Source organism: Bubalus kerabau, chromosome 5, assembly GCF_029407905.1.
Source record: "Bubalus kerabau isolate K-KA32 ecotype Philippines breed swamp buffalo chromosome 5, PCC_UOA_SB_1v2, whole genome shotgun sequence".
In the NCBI taxonomy this organism is placed as follows: domain Eukaryota; kingdom Metazoa; phylum Chordata; class Mammalia; order Artiodactyla; family Bovidae; genus Bubalus; species Bubalus kerabau.
In genome coordinates, this window is record NC_073628.1 from 107,320,276 (window position 1) to 107,334,591 (window position 14,316).

Below are 14,316 nucleotides of genomic sequence, written 5' to 3' on the forward strand. Positions count from 1 at the left end.
AAGTCCACCACCATCAGGGTAGGGGAGTGGGCATTCTCACTCAGTTCTTGGCTTCCATTCTGTATTTTCAAATCTGAGTTTATACCCTGGCAACACCAGAGTTCTCTGGGGCACCAGTGCCAAGAGTTCTCCATAAACTAGGGTCTCTCGGGCAGAATCCCATGCTGGGAGCCTCAGGATAGTTGTGCAGATGCTCAGAGAGCCGGGCCTGAGTCCTTAAAAAGGCAGAAAGGACCTACTGAATTCTCTGGGTTTAGCAAAGTTAGGTTCTAGCATTTTCTATGTTTGCCAGGCTCCAGGGACAGAGGGATGATAAGATGAGCATAGACCTTACCCACCAAGAACTTAGGGAATGAGGCCGGCGCTCCAACTGGATCCCAGTAAAACCAGAAGCTTGTTTTCTGTTTCAGCTGCCTTGTTTTTTTTTTTTTTTTTTTTAATATTTATTTACTTATTTTTGGTTGCGCTGGGTCTTTGTTGCTGCATGCAAGCTTTTTCTAGTTTCAGGGGCTACTCTTCGTTGGGGTGCATAAAGAGCTTCTCAGTGTGGTGGCTTCTCTTGTTGTAGAGCACCGGTTCTAGGCACCTGGGCTTCAGCAGTTAGTTGTGGTGCACGGGCTTTAGATCTTTCTAGATCAAGGATTGAACCCCTGTCCCCCTCATTGGCAGGTGGATTCTTATCCACTGCACCTCCAGGGAAGTCCCACCTGACTTGATAGAAGATAATTCATTAAACAATCATCAATGAACAAAGGACTCACAGAAGAGAAGTGCAGGGGGTCCAGAGAGCTTACGACAAAGGAACCTCACCCCATGGAGGTGAAGTGTCATTTGCTGGAATCTTCAACAGCCCAGGGAGTGAGGTGGCAGAGCCTTTAGTGAACCGAACCAGACAGTGCCTTCAGCCACAGAATCAGAGCTGTCTTGTCTCCTGTCATGGAGGTGGTGGCAGAGGCCAAGAGGAGCCCACAGCACAGCTAGTAGTGACCAGGAATACAGCTCAATTCTGCTATCATCACACAAAATCCTCCCAAGGTCCTATTGAAGGCCAGGGATAGAGCCAGGTCCTGGGGACAAGCCAGTGGACACTCCCACAATGATGGTAACATCCTCAAATCAAAGGTCTAGTGGTGAGGATGGACATGGACACACAGTTGTGATAAAGTGTGGTAAGTGCAGGGCTCTGGGGGCATCCTACAGAGGTGGCCCCCAGTAGTGATGGTCCCCCAACAATGGTGGCCCCAAAAGAGGTAGGCCCCCAAGAGAGGTAGTCCCTCAACAGTGGTGGCCCCCAAAAGAGGTGGCCCCCAGTAGTGATGGTCCCCTGACAGTGGCGGCCCCAAAAGAGTTAGTCCCCCAAGAGAGGTGGTCCCTCAACAGTGGTGGCTCCCCAAAACAGGTGGTCTCCCTAGAGAGGTGATCCCCCAAGAGAGGTGGGCCCCAACAGAGGTTCATGAACAGAAGTGGTCTCCAACACCAGTGAACCCCCTAGTCTGGAAAATCCAAGAGAGAGCCTCATCTGACCTGAGACCAGAAGCAGAGGCTGGGCAGGTGACATGCGATGGACAGGTGACATGTGATGGGGTAGCAGAAGAACGGAGGGGCACAGGAAGCTGAAAGAGTGTTCCAGGCAGAACATGCAGGGCATGGAGCTGGGAGAGAGCTGGGCAAGCTCAAGAACCCGAAAGAAGAGCACTGCGTTTGTCTCCTGGGGCTGCTGTAACCAAGTTCCACACCCCGGGAGGCTTGACACACAGTTTATTCTCTCACAGTTTTGCGAGCTGGAAGTGTCGGTGAGCCGTGCTCCATCTGAAGGCTCCAGGGAAGAATCTTTTCTTACCTCTTCCAGTGTGTGGAAGTTGCTGGCAATCCTTGGTGTTTCTCAGTTTCTATGGTTTATAGACGCATCACTCTGACCTCTGCCTCTGTGGTCATGTGGTCTTTCCCCCTGTGCTTCTTCACATGGGCTTCTTACAGGGACATCAGATCTTAGGTTAGGGCCCATCCTTATCCAGTACAACCTCCCTTTAACTTGGCTAATTACACTGGCAAAAATTTTATTTCTGAATAAGGTCATATTTTGAGGTTCTTGGTGGACACAAGTCTTTAGGGGACACTGTTCAACCTATGACAACACTCCAGAAGGCAAGAAGGAGGGCAGTCTGCATGGAGATTTTAGGGGATCATACATTCAGGGTTGGGGGACCAGCTGTCTCTCTGGCTTGGTAGGGGGGCTCTCTGGCAAGAAGAATGGTGTTTGCTGGTTGCAACTTCAAGGCTCCTCCAGTGGGGGAAAGTCTATCTCACACCAGATGGCAGAGGAAGGGGCGGGAGGTGGGGAGTCCTGGAGAAGACAATGTGCGAAGATCTTGCTTTAAAATACACTAGATCAGGAAGATCTGTCAAGCCCGTGAAGCAGATGCCTTGTAGATTCTATTAAAAGCACAAATGAACTTTAGAAGATAGGTCCTAATAAGCAATTCTAATTATCATCTTCATTAGCCACTCCAGTCCCAGGGCGATCTATTTTCATACTGGGAAGGCACGACATCCATGTTTGTCTGGGAAAATCTGTCCTTTTGGCATATCCCAGATGTGGTGTATAGTGTGCAGAAAGGTGTCTCTGACCTTGGGCAGGGGGCAGAGGTAGAAGTTTCCCCCATGAGCCAGAAGCTTCACGTTTGATATTGACCTAGCTTCCCACTGCATGTTTTGATACATTTTGGAGGGGAAAGATCCAGCAGTAAGATTTGGCGTGCCTCGCACAGTGTGAGATGACAGCAATAGCCAATGACACTGAGCAGTCATGTGGCAATGCCCCGGAAGGAGCCTGTTCTCTATCGTGACTCATCTGCAACTCAGAACATCATGCCCACCCTGCAGGAGAGGTGTTAGAATCTCCCCGCTTCACACATGGGAAGACAGTGGTCCAGAGAGGTGAACAGTGATCAGAGAAATGACACAGCTGCTGTATAGCCCTGGCAATCCGAATCAGAGAGCATCCTCACCATGTAACACTGGGTCAGATGCGGCCGGACGCTGTGCGAGTGAGAAACAAGCTCGCCTGCTGCCTGGCTTCTGCCCCCAGTTCTCTCTCAAGGTGTGGGGCTGTGTTCTGCCCACCTTGGATTTAGCAAGTCCTGGTTGGGAACGACTGTTAAAACAGTCCCTTGACATTGTATATCTGCAGCTTTCCTCACTTCTCAGTAGGAACCCATTTCTGAGATTTAATGGCTGTCCTGCAAAGGAAGATTTCAGCCCACCTGACACTTACTTTATTAGGCCTTGAGCTTGTTGGTGGGGTTCCTGGGATCTCAGAGCACTCTGTAGGTACACACCAAATGTCAGTGTTGAACTTGGGATTGCCTTGTGGTTATTTACATGCCTGTCTCTCTCTTTGACAAACGACATCCCCAAGGTTAGGAAATGAATCCAATTCATGTCTGACCCCCTGACCCTAATGTTTAATAAAAGTCTTTAAAAGTTAAACAGAAATTTTAAGCTGTGCATCTCTGTCTGAGTTGAAAGATGGGTAAGGACCATGTTCACTGGGCTCTATTCTGTACTTTTGCTCAAAGCTGTCTTTGAAACATAGAGACACCTGTATTCTAGAACATTCCAGGAAAGGGCAGAGGTTTCATCAATCACATCTCCCCCTGGCACGCACCACCAGCCCCAACACAGAAGAGCCCTAACATCTCACCAATCAGTAGGGTATCTACACTGAGATGGAATCTGCTTGCTGCATGGAGGGCTGGTTCTCTCCCTGCCTTTTCTGGACCACTGTGAAGAAAGCTGAGTGCCAAAGAATTGATGCTTTTAAACTGTGGTGTTGGAGAAGACTCTTGAGAGTCCCTTGGACTGCAAGAAGATCCAACCAGTCCATCCTAAAGGAGATCAGTCCTGGGTGTTCATTGGAAGGACTGATGCTGAAGCTGAAACTCCAATACTTTGGCCACCTCATGCGAAGAGTTGACTCCTTGGAAAAGACCCTGATGCTGGGAGGGACTGGGGGCAGGAAGAAAAGGGGATGACAGAGGATGAGATGGCTGGATGGCATCACCGACTTGATGGACGTGAGTTTGAGTGAAATCCGGGAGTTGGTGATGGATAGTGAGGCCTGGCGTGCTGTGATTCATGGGGTCGCAAAGAGTCAGACGTGACTGAGTGGCTGAACTGAACTCAACAGCAGTGCCTGAGACCCTTTTCTGTACATTCACTGGCTGATGCCTTTAGTTGGCATATCATATTCTGCCCTGGATGGTAAACATGTGGGAACAACAGCTACACAACACTCTGGGTGTTTCAAAGCACAGTTCTGGGACAAGTGTAGTGCTCAGCTCTAACACTCATCATCTGACAGCTACAAAAAAAGGGATACAAACTCAGCTGCAGAAAATGCCTCACCCTGGCATAAATGGAGCTATAGGAGAGACTGGTCCTACATAAGATCAAATTCCAGCTTTGTCCCCTCCCAGCTGTGCAGATAAACTGTCTTCCATCACCTACAAATGGGTACAACATAGTACCTGTCTCCGTGTTGTCATGAGGATTAAAGGAGACACTGTGTGTAGCAGGGGCAATAATACGAACAATTAATAACAGTAAAGCCCAGGCATTGTGCCAGTGACCACTGACCAGTGAAACTGGCCCTGTGACCTGATTTGCAAAGCTGAGTGCAGCCTGGATCATAAGTAAAGAGCTCAGACAGAGTCCAGTTTGCATACTTTGGAGCAGACAACAAACACTAGCTCCTATGATGACCTATGACAGTTACTGTGTGATAACTGACCCAAAGTGCACCAATCACCATTTGTCAAAAAGCCTGCTTGCATCCTAGGTACACTCAGGGATGCTGTTTTAAAAAAATTGTTTAAATCATCTTCACCCCTGACTGATTTTCACGCTTGTCAGTAGGGAAACTCCCTGAAGTGACTAATCTCTCTTTGTCCCTGGGCTGGGGGTTTGGAAAGCACACTGGCAAAAAGAAATCAATCCAAAGCAATTAAACTCCAACTAGGTATGATGCGAAGGAGCTGGATTGGGAAACTGGCATGGGAAACTCTCACGGGTCTCTGCCCTGTGGCACCCCCAGAGGGCCAGGTGCCTCTTCCCAGCTTCAATGTCCCAGTGAAGGTGCCCCTTAAGTCCTCCTGAACCAAAAGCTTAGTTACTTCCTCTTCTGGGTCCTTGGCTGAGTGCCGAAAAATTGATGTTTTTGAACTGTGGTGCTGGAGAAGACTTTTGAGAGTCCTTTGGGCTGCAAGAGGTCAAACCAGTCAATCCTAAAGGAAATCAGCCCTGAATACTCATTGGAATGACTGATGCTGAAGCTGATGCTCCAATACTTTGGCCACCTGATGCAAAAAGCTTACTCATTGGAAAAGACTTTGATCCTGGGCAAGATTGAAGGCAAAAGGAGAAGGGGGTAGCAGAGGATGAGATGGTTGGAAAGCATCACCAACTCGATGCATCTGAATTTGAGCAAACTCCAGGAGATACTAAAGGACAGAGGGGCCTGGTGTGCTGCAGTCCATGGGGTCTCAAAGAGTTGGACATGACTTAGTGACTGAACAACAACAAAATGGGACTTCCGCACTTAATTCAAACAGTTACTTCAGCAATTGTCAGGTTCTACTTGAGTGATGATTTCAGATCTGCGTCATTCTCATTCAATTGTTAGACCCTTGACAATATAGGGATCATTGAAAAATATAGGATCCTTGAAAAAATAGGGACCATTGCTTGTTATAATTGATTTACAGTGTTGGGCCCCTGTCAGGTTTACAGCAAAGCGATTCAATTATATATACGTATATTCTTTTTTAGATTCTTTTCCCCTACAGGTTATTACAAGATATGTAGTTCCCTGTGCTATACAGTAGGTCCTTGTTGGTTATCTATTTTATATATAGTAGTGTGTATATGTTAATCCCAAATTCCTAATTTATCTCTCACCCCTCCTTTCCTTTTTGGTAATCATAAGTTTGTTCTCTAAACCTGTGGGTCTATTTCTGTTTTGTACATAAGTTCATCTGTATAATTTTTTAAGATTCCACATATAAGTGATATCATATGATATTTTTCTTTCTCTGACTTGCTTCCTTCACTCGGTATGATAATCTCGAGGATCACTAATGTTGCTTCAAATAGCATTATTTCATTCCTTTTTATGGCTGAGTAATATTCACACACACACACATACACACCCCAAATCTTTATCCATTCATTTGTTGATGGAGATTTAGGCTGCTTCCATGTCTTGGCTATTGTAAATAGTGTTACAATGAACACTGGGGTGTCTGTATCTTTTTGAATTATAGTGTTCTGTGGTATATGGCCAGGAGTGGGATCACTGGATCATGTAACTATAGTTTTAGTTTTTAAAGGAACCTCCATACTTTTCTCCATAGAGGCTGTACCAATTTACATTCCCACCAACAGTGTGGGTACGTTTCCACCCTTTTCTCCACACCCTCCCAGCATTTATTATTTGTAGACTTTTTGATGATGGCCATTCTGACCAATGCAAGGTGATACTTCACTGTAGATTTGATTTACACTTCCCTATTGTGTGGATCACAATAAACTGTGAAAAATTCTTCAAGAGATGGGAATACCAGATCACTTGACCTGCCTCTTGAGAAACCTATATGCAGGTCAGGAAGCAACAGTTAGAACTGGGCATGGAACAACAGACTGGTTCCAAATAGGAAAAGGAGTACGTCAAGGCTGTATATTGTCACCCTGCTTATTTAACTTATATGCAGAGTACATCATGAGAAATGCTGGGCTGGAAGAAGCACAAGCTGGAATCAAGATTGCTGGAAGAAATATCAATAACCTCAGATATGCAGATCACACCACCCTTATGGCAGAAAGTGAAGAGGAACTAAGAAGCCTCTTGATGAAAGTGAAAGAGGAGAGTGAAAAAGTTGGCTTCAAGCTCAACATTCAGAAAACGAAGATCATGGCATCTGGTCCCATCACTTCATGGCAAATAGATGGGGAAACAGTGGAAACTGTGTCAGACTTTATTTTTTTTGGCTCCAAAATCACTGCAGATGGTGACTGCAGCCATGAAATTAAAAGAGGCTTACTCCTTGGAAGGAAAGTTATGACCAACCTAGATAGCATATTCAAAAGCAGAGACATTACTTTGCCAACAAATGTCCATCTAGTCAAGGCTATGGTTTTTCCTGTGGTCATGTATGGATGTGAGAGTTGGACTGTGAAGAAAGCTGGGCGCCGAAGAATTGATGCTTTTGAACTGTGATGTTGGAGAAGACTCTTGAGAGTCCCTTGGACTGCAAGGAGATCCAACCAGTCCATTATGAAGGAGATCAGCCCTGGGATTTCTTTGGAAGGAATGATGCTAAAGCTGAAACTCCAGTACTTTGGCCACTTCATGCGAAGAGTTGACTCATTGGAAAAGACTCTGATGCTGGGAGGGACTGGGGGCAGGAGGAGAAGGGGATGACAGAGGATGAGATGGCTGGATGGCATCACCGACTTGATGGACATGAGTTTGAGTGAACTCCAGGAGTTGGTGATGGACAGGGAGGCCTGGCGTGCTGCGATTCATGGGGTTGCAAAGAGTCAGACACGACTGAGCAACTGAACTGAACTGAACTGAATAATTAGTGACATTCAGCATTTTTTTCATGTGTGTTGACCATCTGTATGTCTTCTTTGGAGAAATGTCTATTTAGATCTTCTGCCCATTCTTTGATAGGTCTTGTTCAAATTTACATGATATTCCTTCATGTGTCCAGCACACTTTGTAAGCACTGGTGTCAGTCAAGATTTTCAATTACAAAGTTGACAGACAACTCAAGCTGGTTTAAATAAAAATAAAGTTATAGGCTCACAGACTTGCAAAGTCCAAGGTTGGTTCTACCTTTAGATAAGGCTTGGCCAATGAGCTTAAGTGATACCACCAGCCCTGGTATTATCCCTGGTGTGTCTCCCTCGGTGTTACTTGGCTTCCCTCGCTGTGTTGGTTCCCTCCTCAGACGGGCTCTCTCCTCCTGGTGGCAAGATGGCTGCTCACTACTTCAGCCTTATCTCTCTTGTTCAAGTTCATTGAGTAAGCATGCATCTTTTGTCCAGAGGTCTCAGTAAAGCCTCATTGTGTCTCTAGCTCTGACTGGATCGAATGCCCATTCTTAAATCAATCAGTGTGGCCTGGGTCAGTAATTCTCAGGGTTGGAGTGAACCCCACCTGCACTAAATGGATTAAGGGGTGGTGATGGGAGCGGTGATTTTCTAGAAGGAAACCAGAGTAATGGGTGGTGAGTGAACAGGGCACAGCAAAGGTCTACTTTAGCACCAAGTAACAAACATTAGGGAGGAAATTGGATCCTTTATTAGCATTCCTTATGGCTCAATGATAATAACTCATTGTTACTTCTTCCCTTTCCTTTTATTATTCTAGGGCAAGAATTCTATATTGGGTTTCTTTCTTTCCACTGCTTCTCATAGGAAGGGTTTTTCAAATCACATGCACCAAGACCAAGAGGACCGGGTGAAAGAAAACAACTCTTTTGGCAACTTGAATCTGATAAGAGGTAATTATTTTCACGACCAACCCGAGCACTAAAATGCAGACAGATGCTTCATTAACTAGATCAAGCTTCTTCCAATAGTTTATTTAGGTCTATTGAGAAACGACATTACATTTTTCAGCTGATAAACTTTGTTTTACTATGATGTATTCTGAAGACACAATTAACAAACTCAGTATAATGTATGCATGTGTGGTACAGAATATGTGGATAGTGTTATATGTGTGGATGCCAAACAGAAAACACCTGCCTTCTTTCAAATGGCCATGGAATATTAAACAAAACTGATGACATGCTGGACCACAAGGAAAATCTCAATAAATCCCAGAAAGAAGTTTACAGGGCTCCCTTCCCGACCTCAATTCCAGAAAGAAGAAGAAAGGTTTAAAAAGGCATATACAGCTACATTTGCATTCTACCTGGAGAAGGGATACAGGGTCTCTAACCCAGGGAGCAGAGGCCCTGCTCCAATATGAGATGCTTGCTGAGAATACCTTGATGTTCCCCTTCACCTGACCTTGCCCAGCCATCCCAGCTGCCCAGGATTCAGGATTCAGAGACAGGGGAGTGAACACTGGGGTAGGGAACATCCAGGTGAGCCTTCAAGGCAGAATGATCCTAAGCGTGTGCTCCTTGTCCCAGGACATGAATCTGTGTCTCTTGTGTCTCCTGCACTGGCGGGAGGATTCTTTACTCCTGAGCCACCTGGGAAGCCTAGAATGATCCTACACCACATCCTAATTGTTATCTTATTGAAATTTAAAGGTTGCTATAAAAGGTCTATGGAAGCATAATGGAAACAGAAGGAGAAATAGTAGGAATGCTTTAGACATTTAGAAAAGCCTAAAAGGACAAAATAATTCTGCCTTCTTTATTAGCTCAAGCAACTGATTATAGCTGTGATAGAGCAAAGACATTGACATATAGGAGCTTTTGATATCAGGTCATCTTGATGGTCTTAACATACCAGAAGGACATTCTAATTAGATTCAGAGTGGGTGAGTGATAATCAGCTTTGGGATCAGATCAGGGTTAAATTAAGCAGTGAATGAAGGAAGTTAAAGATTAAGGTGATCTATACCTCTCCTACACTTCTCAGAAAGGATTTTAAGTGGATTTTCAAAACTGCATACAGTCATGCAGAGAGCGACTCAGAACCCAGACTTTAGAATAAAAAAAGAAGTAGACGTAAATCATAGCTCTGTCACTCCTGCCACTTGACCTTGGGCAAGTCATCCACCTCTGATTTCTCATCTGTATAACAGGACTTACATCATTCCTGCACCTCGAAGGCTGGTGGAGGGAAATATGGGCTAATGAAGGAAGAGTCCTTGGCACAGACCCTGCCTTGGCTCCAGAACCTACAGGAACTGGCCTGGAAATTTGCCTCTGGACACACTAGTGACTATGGAAAAGAGAGAAGCATGATCAGCAGTAAGGTTCAGCATCCATAAGCTAAAAATAAATCATTAACTTAGAATTACAGTTCTTATTACACTGACTTGAGAAAGATTAGAGAAAATTTGATCTCATGGGTCTTCAGAGGATAAGACAGGGGAGAGTGTTCAGGATGACATCTTTCCAGTACACTGGTGAGTTCCAGAGGCCAATGGAATAAGAATGCAAATGTAGGTATTGGGGAATTGTTCAATCTTTTTCTAAATTTGCATCCTTTTAAAGTATGTTTTCTTTGGGGACTTGCATGGCTGTCCAGAAGCTGACTTTACCTTCCAAGGCAGGGGGTGCAGGTTCGAACCCTGGTCAAAGATCTAAGATCCCACATGCCTAGCAGCCAAAAAACCAGAACAGAAAAACAACTGAAGCAATATTGTAACAAATTCAATAAAGAATAAACTTCCCTTTAAAAAAATAAAAATAAAGTAAGTTGTCTTCAATTCTAGTTAATGTTGCCAATATTTAGTTGCTTCCATGGAGATCTGTTTTCAAGGGAGAAGCAGAACTGAGTTGAAAACTTGTACAGGAAGGTACCAGCAGCATTACTCACACGGCCGAAAGGTGGGAACAAACCAAATGTCCATCAACTAATGAACAGACAAACAAAAGATGTGCTGCTGTGCTTGGCTGCTCAGTCATGTCTGACCCTTTGCGACCCCATGGACTGTAGCCCGCCAGGTTCCTCTGTCCAAGAGGATTCTCCAGGCAAGAATACTGGAGTGGGTAGCCTATTCCTTCTCCAGGGGAACTTCCTGACCCAGGAATTGAACTGGGGTCTCCTATACTGCAGGCAAATTCTTTACTAGTTGAGCTACCAGCGAAGCCCAAACAAAATATACTATATCCGTATAATACAATATTATTCTGTCATGAGAAAGGAATGAAGTACTGATGCATGATACAACATGGATAGACCTCGAGAACATGACGCTAAATGAAAGAAGCCAAGTCACAGAAGACCAATATTGCATGATTCTGTTTATCTGTAGCATATGAAATTTCCAGAATAGGCAAGTCTATAGAGTTGGAAAGTAGAGTAGTGATTGATGGCCTAGAGTGTATTGTATAGTATGTGATTATATTTCAATTAAACTACTGCAATAAGAAAAAAAGTGGGCCACCCTTACCATCAGCCACGCTTAAGGGACTCTGAACTGAAACAGCTGAGATGTTTTTTCTCAGAGCAAAATAGCCTAAGGGGAAACCAAGTGACCCAACATTTCAAAACATTTCATTGGGAGAAAGTCCACGAATTGCTACCGAATCTGTGCACTGCCTCCCAGAATATCTAAGGGAGCCTCCTTCCAAATCACCATTACCCCAATTTTTAGAGTCCTGAAATCCCAGAGGAGGGTGGCTGCAACTCGCTCGGTCCACCGGCTTGTGAATGACAGTAGCAGCTTCACGGGGTCTGTTTCCTTTTTGGAGCTCTCGCCCGCATTCCCACAATGCTCATCCACTTGACATTCAATAATGGTAATACCAATAGCAGTGAGCTCTAGGTCAGCCATGGCGCTGAGTGCTTGACATATATTATTTCATTTCATCTTGCTAATATCCTTTGCGGGGGGCACTGTCACCCCCATCTTACAATGGAGATAAATGTGTCTCCGAGAAGCAACTAGCCTTGTGCAAGGTCTTGACCTCGAGCCTGTGGGACCCCAGAATCTGTGTTCTTTACCTTTCACATTCTTGGCTCCCTTCTCCTCCCAACTTCTAAGCTAAATCTCTCCAGTGTATTTAAGTCCTTCTTCTCCTGTTCTGAGTACAAACTGGTGTCCTCTGCAGAAATTCCTGTAGATGGCTGAAGATAGATCCCGAAGCATATCTTAGCTGTCTCTGCTTAACTAAGCAATGCCAATTCACCCCCTCCCAAAGAAAAGCATCAAGTGATGACAAGAGAGGAAAAAAGTCTGAGTTCCTATTGAATTGTAAAATCTCTGAGCCTGCAACAGCCAGACAACAAACATATACTCATACTTATCCTGGAAGGATGGGCACAATGGCTCTTGTCGTTATGAGAAATAAGCTAAGATTTAAGAAACAGGAAAGGTACAGGTTCCTCAGAGACTGACATCTATCTAAGCAGGGAATATATATTTTCCCCTTTCAATTTATTTATTTTTTGACCGTGCCACATGGCTTACAGGATCTTAGTTTCCCCACCAGGGATCCAATCCTGAGCTCTGGCAGTGTGAGTGTGGAGTCCTAACCACTGGACCGTCATGAATTCCCTTCACATTTATTCAGTAAGGGCATGGCCACCTCTTTCCTTCTTTGTACCCCATCCCCAATTTCTGTAACTGTTATCCTTACCAGAGTCATAGCATCTCTGAACAACATCCGTGGTGTTCATCTGTGTTAGATTTTATAGCTTGGGCCCTTGTGATAACTATTCAGTTCAGTTCAGTTCAGTCGCTCAGTTGTGTCCGACTCTTTGCAACCCCATGAATCGCAGCACGCCAGGCCTCCCTGTCCATCACCAACTCCCGGAGTTCACTCAGACTCACGTCCATCGAGTCAGTGATGCCATCCAGCCATCTCATCATGACTATTACAGAACTTAAACTCAAGCCCCCAAGGATGTAAATCATATTATCAACCACCTGCCATGTTCCGACAGCGCGTTCCAATTACTCACGTGCTCCTTGTCAGTAACATAAGTAGTAAATGTACCATCATTTGGGTGGCTTATTGAAAGATCAATCCCTCTACTGAATTGCTCTGACGGTGGCCGTGGAAGCAGCCTCTTCCTCTGTTGAAAGGGGGAGGCGGTCTTCCTCTTCCACTTCCCCTGGAAACTCCTGTTCCAACTGTAGAGCCAGCTGGTGGCTCAGTGCAGTCAGGAGAGATCTCAGAAGTGGTTTCAAATTCCAGCCCTGCCTTTCATCCTGTGTGCTTAGGTCAGCTCTACCTGGACTGTAGTATTTCCCTGTGGAAAGTGGGACAGAACATTATAAGCTGATTCCAAGAACAAGGCAGACCCAGGACATTTCACTCAGAGTACAGGCCCTGGCCTGGTCGACCAGAGGGCCACACGCTTGTGCCAGGGATCCATCTCAGTATAATACCAGCCTTGGTCACCTGCCTCACAGGTGGCAGATGAATTCAAAGGTGAGGGGCACAGATTTCCAAGGATGGAGTTGGGGGTGTTGGGGGAGGTGCTGGGGAGAGCTGGGGGGTGTTGATAAAAATAAAAAAAAGGCACCCATTTAGCCTTCAGGTGAGGGGAAAATTCATTTGGAAAGTCTCCTGATCAGCAGGGCTGGGAAGGGATAATTCCACTCAGAACAAGAAGCAACAGATAAAAATACCTGCGGTGCACCACGGAGACAGATTTTTAGGTAAGGAACCACAGAGGGGAACCTCCTATTCTTAAAAAGTCACAATCAGTTTAGCGGGTTGAAAACAGGCTGCTAACAGCCCTGCTAAAGTCTTGAGTCACAGGCCCCCTGAGCACAGGGCTAAATTAAAACCAGCTACCTTCCTACCTCCCACCTCCTCAAAACTCCCAGAATAATTGCACCTGTGCATCTTTCCAGCCGGCTTCCAGAACCAGGTGAGTTCCAGCCCACAAAACCATCCAGGATTACTATTTCAGCAAGTCTAGTTCCTGAGAATACTGGCTGGGTCCCAACCAGCTCAGCAACACCAGAATGACTGGGAAAGATGCCTCTCTTGCCCTGAGCTGGGCCTCGTGGTTTATGGAAGAGACCCTTCCTTTCAGAAACTAGGGGAAGGGGTTCAAATACGGCAAGGGAAACCAAAGCATACACAGGTCTTCCACAGAATGTGTGAAACACTGTCTATGTGCTATGGTAGCTTGGAAGACTAGTCCACGGGCAGACTCCATAAAAATGTATTGGGCAAATGCCTTTTTCTCTCTGGGCCTCAGTTTCTGCATCTGTAAAATGGGAGGGCTTACTCACAAAGGGCCAGATGGTCTCCTTCAGGGCAATTTGAAGATTCTCATGACACTGAGACTACTGGCCTGAGTCCTCGGGTGACCCCTCCCCACCCCCTCCAAGGCAGGCTGGTAAGGGACGTACACAGGCAATCCACCAGAGGCCAGGTTAGTTACCACTGCCTGAGGTTCTGCAGCTTCTCTGACGCTCTAATCCAGGCCAGCCCCACCCAGAAGCACATCTCTGCTCCCCAAAGTGGGCTGTCTTCATTCTTCCTCTGATCTTTGCTCCTCTCCCAAGGGTGGTCCACAGGCCACTGATGCCCATCGGCGGTGGTATCTCAACCCCAACGAGAGCATATGAGCAGGTGGAGGACTGTGTTGGCACCA

At 45.7% G+C, this 14,316-nt stretch overlaps 1 protein-coding gene and 1 long non-coding RNA gene across 4 annotated transcripts in view; both read right to left on the reverse strand.

Moving 5' to 3' along the window:
- KAZN (kazrin, periplakin interacting protein) overlaps nt 1-14,316 on the reverse strand; it is a 1,028,616-nt gene that overhangs the window by 231,859 nt on the left and 782,441 nt on the right. The window lies entirely within an intron of this gene.
- On the reverse strand, nt 1,593-13,475 carry LOC129653203 (uncharacterized). 3 transcript variants are annotated; one of them, XR_008714982.1, is made up of 3 exons: nt 13,337-13,475; nt 12,699-12,954; nt 1,593-2,433 (listed from the first exon to the last, which is right to left on the reverse strand). It is a non-coding gene; the product is annotated as an uncharacterized LOC129653203 (long non-coding RNA). The 3 variants fall into 3 exon arrangements; XR_008714981.1 differs by having other exon boundaries at nt 12,664-12,954; XR_008714983.1 differs by having other exon boundaries at nt 1,594-2,344; nt 12,664-12,954.